The sequence below is a fragment of the Panthera pardus genome, unplaced genomic scaffold (assembly GCF_024362965.1).
Source record: "Panthera pardus isolate Hobbes unplaced genomic scaffold, ASM2436296v1 HiC_scaffold_6, whole genome shotgun sequence".
NCBI classification, from domain to species: domain Eukaryota; kingdom Metazoa; phylum Chordata; class Mammalia; order Carnivora; family Felidae; genus Panthera; species Panthera pardus.
This window is the reverse complement of record NW_026526991.1, coordinates 119,952,199-119,959,606: the sequence shown is the minus strand read 5'-3', so window position 1 is coordinate 119,959,606 and position 7,408 is coordinate 119,952,199.

Here is a 7,408-nt window from a genome sequence, read left to right as displayed (position 1 = left end):
TTTTGAGAGACACAGAGACAGAGCGTGAATGGGGGAGGGGCGCACACACACACACACACACACACACACACACACACACAGAATCCGAAGCAGGCTCCAGGCTCTGAGCTGTCAGCACAGAACCCGATGCGGGGCTCGAACCCATGAATTGTGAGATCATGACCTGAACCGACTGAGCCACCCAGGTGCCCCCTGTTCATGCAATTCACAGGAGTCAAGGTAGAAAACATCTGTGAAACACTAATAGCTTTAAAATAAAAAAAAGCTTACAAAAATAAAACACTAGTATAAATATTCTAATTACTATATTCTTTACTATATGTTCCCGAGGAAGAGGGCCTTACATTGAGCTCTATGAAATGCACAATAGGGCCAAATTCTGGATAGAAGAGTGAGGTAGACATTTCAGTAATCAAATGTGTATTTGTCAATAGAGTCTTCTCGGTATCATCAAAATTTTGCTTCTGACACTATTAGTGTAAGTAAGGACTAATTTTCTAGTTCCAGAGATGGAGTGTGAGTAAAGACATGCGAGTTCTGTTCCCCCTCCCATCCCCCTGCGTTGCAGAGGGAAAAACAGGAAAGATTTTTGTTGACTCGGGTGGTGGGAGGGGTGGGTAGAGAGGTGGGGACCGGTTGGTTTTTGAAATGCATAGGTTTCCAAGGGACTAAATTCTTTTTCCACTGGCTGGAGTAGAGCACTGGCATTGGTGGTCTCAGCGGCCAATGGAGTGGGCTCGGTGGAAGGGGTTGGTTATTCATCCTGTCACCCCAGACTGTCCCATAGTTGGGGACCCTGAACTCTGACTTAAGGAGCCAGCTGGATATACCTGTGCTTGTGTAAGCCTGGTAGGGCATTCGGGGTCTGGGCTGCCCAGATCCAAGTTTCTTCTTTTTCTTCTTCTTGCTTCTCCCCCTCCTCCTCTCTTTCTTCTTTTTTGTTTTAATTTAATTTATTTTTTTTTAATGTTTATTTATTTTTGAGGGGCGGGGGAGAGGACATGAGTGGAGGCAGGGCAGAGAGAGAGGGGGCAGAGGATCCAAAGCGGGCTCTGCACTGACAGAAGGGAGCCCTATGTGGGGCTCGAACCCACGAACCGTGAGATCCTGACCTGAGCCGAAGTCGGACGCTCAACTGACTGAGCCACCCAGGTGCCCCTATGAGTTTGACTTTAAAGAAAAATTCCACATGTAAAGGGTACCATGCAATATGTGTCTTCCACTGTGTGGCTTATTTCAATTAGCATAATGCCCTCCAGGTTCATTCGTGATGTAGCAAATGGCAGGATTATTGTCTTTTTTTAAAGGCTGAATAATTTCAGCGTGTATGTGTGTGCATGCGTGTGTGCATCACATTTTCTTTATTCATCTGTCAGTGAACACTTAGGTCGTTCCTATATCTTGGCTGTTGTGAATAATGCTGCAATCGACATGGGAGTACAAATATCTCTGAGATAATGATCTCATTTCCTTTGATTAAATAACCAGAAGTTGGATTGCTGGATCATATGGTAGTTATGTTTTTAGTTTTTTGAGGAACTTCCATACTGCTTTTCATAGTGGCTATGCCAAAATACATTCTGCCAAACGTACAAGGGTTTCCGTTTCTCCAGATCCTCGCCAGCATTTGTTATCTCTTGTTTTATTGATAGTAGACATCCTAACAGGTATGAGGTGATATCTCATCATGGTTTTGACTTGCATTTCCTTGATGATTAATGATGTTGAGCACCTTTTTATGTACCTGTTGGCCATGTGTATGTCTTCTTTGGAAAATGTCTATTTAGGTATTTTGTCCAGTTTTAAATTGGGTTATTTTTATTTTATTTTATTTTATTTTATTTTATTTTATTTTATTTTATTTTGCTATTGAGGCGTATGGATTCCTTGTATATTTTGGATATTAACTCCTTAATGGATATGTGGTTTGCCAATATTTGCTCCCATTCCATAGGTTGCTTTTTTAGTTTGTTGATAGTTTCTTTTGCTGTGCGGAAGCTTTTTAGTTTGATTTAGTTCCACTTATTTATTTTTGCCTTTGTTACCTTTGCTTTTGTTGTCGAATGCAAAAAAATTCATGGCCAAGACCAATGTCAAGGAACTTACTCCCTGTTTTCCTCTGAGAGCTTTAAGTCATACGTTCAAATCTTAATCCATTTTGAGTTGATTTTTGTGTATGGTGTATGGTTTTCTGGGCTCTCTATTCTGTTTCATTTATCTATTTGTTTTTATGCTAATACCATATCGTTTTGATTACTGTAACTTTATAATACAGTTTCAAATCAGGAATTGTGATGCCTCCAGCTTTGTTCTTCTTTCTCAGGATTGCTTTGGCTATGGGGGCTCTTTTGTAGTTCTGTAAGAATTTTAGGATTTGTTATTCTATTTACGTGAAAAGTGTTGTTGGGAGTTAAGTAAGGATTGCACTGAATCTGTGGATTGCTTTGGATAGTGTGGATACTTTAACAGTATTGATTTTTCCTGTCCATGAACATGGAATATCTTTCCATTTATTTGTGACTTCTTCAATTTCTTTCATCAGTGTTTCATAGTTTTCAGGGTATAGTTTTCAAGACCTTTCCCTTCCTGGTTAAATTTTTTTCTGAGTATTTTATTCTTTGATACTGTTGTAAATGGGATTGTTTTCCGAATTCCTCTTTCCGATAATTCATTGTTAGGGTACAGACACGCAGCTGATTTTTGTATATTGATTTTGTATCCTGCAACGTTACTGAATTTATTTGTTTTAATAGTTTCTTAGCAGAGTCTTTAGGGTTTTCTACATCTGTGAACAGAGAAAATTTCACTTCTTCCCTTCTAACTTGTATGCCCTTTCTTTCTTTCTATCTTGGCCGAATTGTTCTGTTTAGTAATGTCCCTGGTTCTGCACAACAGTGCTCTGTAGAGTAGCTTTGGCCATCAAGTAATTTTTTCAATGCTCACAACACTAGCACATCCATACTCATGCTTAAATATGCATCTAAATATTTGAATCGGTTACATATCTGCAAAACACTAGACGTTTTACTCAAGTCACGGGCAAATGATTATGGAAATGGAATCCAGTGACCTTGCTATTCAGGCCAGAGTAACGAATGACAGCTGATTATCTTAGCTTATATAGATCATTTTCTTGATTTTGGCTTTCAAGATGAGTTTTATCTTGATTGCAGCTACATGAAGGACCACCTTAGAACCTTCAAATCACAAATGGTAGTATTCAGAACTAGTGAGTGATAGAACATCTGGAGTGTTCTTCTGTCATTTATCCTGGTGAACCAATTAATTAAAAACTGTACAGTTAGGAAATAGAAATTGCAAATGTTTCTCATTACAAAAACTGTAATATTCTTTAACAACGTTCTTTTGACAAAGTATAAAGCATAGCAACGTTCTAGTCACATTGATTCCCAGTTAGTAATGCCAAGCTTAGAATGACAGCTTTGGACTTGGATTGTATTTTATTAAGATGCTCAGAAATGTAATGAACAGAATCCAGAAGTCCTACATGAAATATAATGTTTGTGATCAATATTAATGGGTTAAAAAAAAGTCACTACTGTTTCACTTACTGTTACAATTTGAATGCTTAGAGCAACATTGGTTTGTGCTTTCTCAAGGGTAAGTACCAGGTAGAATGCTATGACTTCAGTGGAAACAAATTACATGATAAGTGGATTATATGTAGACCTACATTTTCTTTTCTGCAAAGATAGGCATGCATTTGTAAGAGATAGAGACTAAATTTGAAATGAAGAGTCACCCTATTTGGAATGGAAGAAAACAAAATCTATTTTAGTATCATTTTCTTTTTGGAAGATTTCCTTATTTTAATATATCAGCTCCATGGTGAAAAATTAAATTAGATTAATGTGATAGAGAAACTCATTGTATTTATGGGTTTGTATTGTGACTTAATCTTTGCGTGAGTTTGGCCTCAGTCTTCCATTAAATAAAGATTTTAGAATATATTCTCCCTCCTTAATTTTTTGATTCTTACAGAGGAATCATGGTTAAAATAGGCCCTACAATCAACTGTTCAAGAAATCATTAGCTCCTTCAAATGCCCTGAAGTTTGAGGTATAGACAAAGTTAAAGATACACTTTAGGTAATGCTACTGATTTGTGAATTACAATTTTTTTTTGAATTTATAAAATTTCACTTACAATGTCATAGATTATACTCTGCTTGAAACTATAAATTGTTTGTTTAATATTTAGTAATTAAGACATTCACTGTAGACATATCTATCCATTATAATTTTTGAAAATATTAACAAGCGATGGGGATCTTTCCCCATCTACTTATTTCAAAATATACTATAGGTGATTATTACCATCTTCTTTTGCTTATTTTTTTTCTGTTGTTCAAGTACTTAGATCAAACTTTATTATTTTTTTTTAAAGTTTACTTATTTATTTTGAGAGCGAGAGAGCAGGGGAGGGGCAGAGAGAGAGAGGGAGAGAATCCCAAGCAGCCTCTGCACTGGCAGCTCAGAGCCCGACGTGGAGCTCGAACTCACGAACTGTGAGAATCTGAGTGGAAATCAAGAGTTGGATACTTAACCCGCGGGGCCACCCACGCACCTCTAACTCTAGTTAAATTTAAGTAAGAATTTTCATTTGTTTTTTAAGCTGGTTTTACTTGTCATTTCTTAATGTTTATTTATTTTTGATACAGAGAGAGACAGAGCATGAACAGGGGAGGGTCAGAGAGAGAGGGAGACACAGAATCCGAAACAGGCTCCGGGCTCCAAGCTGTCAGCACAGAGCCCCACGCGGGGCTCGAACCCACAGACCGCGAGATCATGACCTGGGCCGAAGTCTGACGCGCAACCGACTGAGCCACCCAGGCGCCCCTACTTGTCATTTCTTAAAATAAGTGATAGAAAATAAAATAATTTGGAAACGAAAGACTGATAACTCTGTCCCAAATTAGACACCACTCTCCAATAATGTGTAGAAACTAAACTACCTGTCCCTAGAATGATGCTGCCTTGGAACCAGATCTGTGTAGGGTGGCCCCGCCCTTCAAATAAGGAGGACGAAGAGGACCCTCCGGAGTCGGGATGATAGTCACCACCTGCCATTCAAAAAGCTTGAGCTCAGCTCTTTTTCTAGCAGTAATCATTTATCACTCATGATCCAACCAAAATCTTTGGCCCATTTCGGTTAAGAAAGTCAAGGCCAGATCTGACCCAGGATCCTGGCCTCAATAATACCATGTGCTATTGGATTACCTTTCCACTCACCATAACAGGCAAAAAAGAGGAGATCAGAGAACCATTCTTTGTACCTCCAACAGTCCCATTTTATTCAACACAGTTTATTTTGGTGTTTCTGATCTGAGTTGTATTTTACATCAACCCGCTTATTTTCAGTTCAAGGGATCCTTCAACTGAGATCGTTAAACAGACACAATTGTTTAGCTTCTTCCCCTTCTTCTTCTTCGTCTTCGTCTTCGTCTTCTTCTTCTAAATAAGCTGAATGTCAGAAGCCAAACCAGGGAATCTTCATGTCAAGGGGTTGCTTAGATCACAGTTCCTACTGTGAACATAGGTTCCACGTATGAGGTAGAGGGCTGGCTAGTGGTGAAAGAGGTCATTCTAAGGCATCCTTCACAGAATGAGATGTCATCTCAAAGGGATATATTGTCTCAGACACCTTTAATCCATCTTTTTCTTTAAGTGGGATGCATCCTATTTTCTTTTAAACCTCACAACCTCTAGCAAACAAGCTGGTATCTCCATAGTGCAAATTACAGAAACTGAGTTCAGAGGCAAAGGATTATCAAGTCGAAACTAAGAGCTAAGGGACTATGGACCCCGACCACTAAGTGAGGCTGATTTTAAAGGCCTGGAGTCAAGTACACAATGGGTATTGTTTCCTTGGAAACTCCAGCTCTCAGGCTTTTAAATGATCTTTTTAATGGTGTGGCTGCCTTTCCCATGAGGGGATCGCACCTTCCCAGTGGGTGCTCAGGAGTATTACCCTTTTGAATAGCCAACAGGGCCCCCCACTGATTCATGACCATTTGCAGAACAGGATCAGTCTCTGGGGTCCTTAATTTTTTTTCCTCTCCTGGTACAACAAGACGAATGCACTGAAACTGTGCCCAGGTTTTACTTCAACCATAGCATGAGATAAAGAGGATTTACAGGCAAAGAACTCCCTTGAACAGCAGCCAAAAAAGCAGATAACTTTTAAATAACACGATGTGGTGGAAGAAACTGCCTTGTGGCAATCTACTTTTGAGAAAAACAGCAACTATTCACAGTAAAGTGTTGGCAAACTGTGTGTGTTTAGGCTCTAGGAAAGGCGGAAGGTCACCACACTGCTTATGGGTTTTCTTTCATCGAGAACACTGACTTGAAGGTTACAGACAGAAGTTACATTTTTATTATTTATCGTCAACCAAGTTCAATTGATTTACAACAATCAGCCGTATGACTCATTCACTTTGAATGGAAATGAATTCAAAGACGACATTAGAAGAAACGTACAATGAGAAATTATCTAAATTATACAAATGTACCCCCTCACTTGAAACAGATTCAGGCTTATAATAGATAATTGCTTTCTTGTACTGACGGGTTCTTTTCCTTTTCAGTATAAGGTGATTCATCTTCAGGTTTCCCTAAATAGTGAACTCTCTTAATGTTCTTAAAGTCTAATTAGTTTTCAAAAATCCTTTTCAAACACATGTTTTGTGGAATATATCCACTGAATCAAATGAGGTTTGTTATGCTAAGACTCTCAAGTTGTTAACATGGGAGAGCTGACAATGTCGTGTGCTTTAATTAGCATCCAACACCACAGTCCTTACGGGTAGTGCGTGAGGGTAATAACACCTAAGGACACTGATTTTTTTTTTTAAGTTTGTCCACTTTTGAGAGAGAGAGCGAGAGAGAGCAGGAGAGGGTCCGAGAGAGAGGGAGAGAGAGAATCCCAAGCAGGCTCCGCCCTGCCAGCACAGAGCCCAACAAGGGGCTCGAACCCACAAACTGTGAGCTCGAGACCTGAGCCGAAACCAAGAGCAGGTTGTTCAACCAACTGAGCCACTCAAGTGCCCCAGGACACTGATTTTTGAACACACATAATATGAAGGGATAAAACGTCTCCTAGCCACGGAAATAACCACATAGACCGTAACAGCATCCAGGGAAGAAAAATGGTGAGTCTGAGGCGAGTAATAATCCAGATGCGAAAGAAGTGTTGTCTACGCTACGGTAGGAGAATCCATTAGATGTCTCATCTCCTCTGGCCCTAGTTCACGTTCACCCGCAATATTCTGATAGCTAGTTTGCTGCTCAAGTGCCTTAAGAGCATGAAAGGAAGACCACCGGTTTAGAGGAAGTGACCGTGGTTTTCGTTACAAACTGTCTAATAGACACAGTTGGTGATCTCT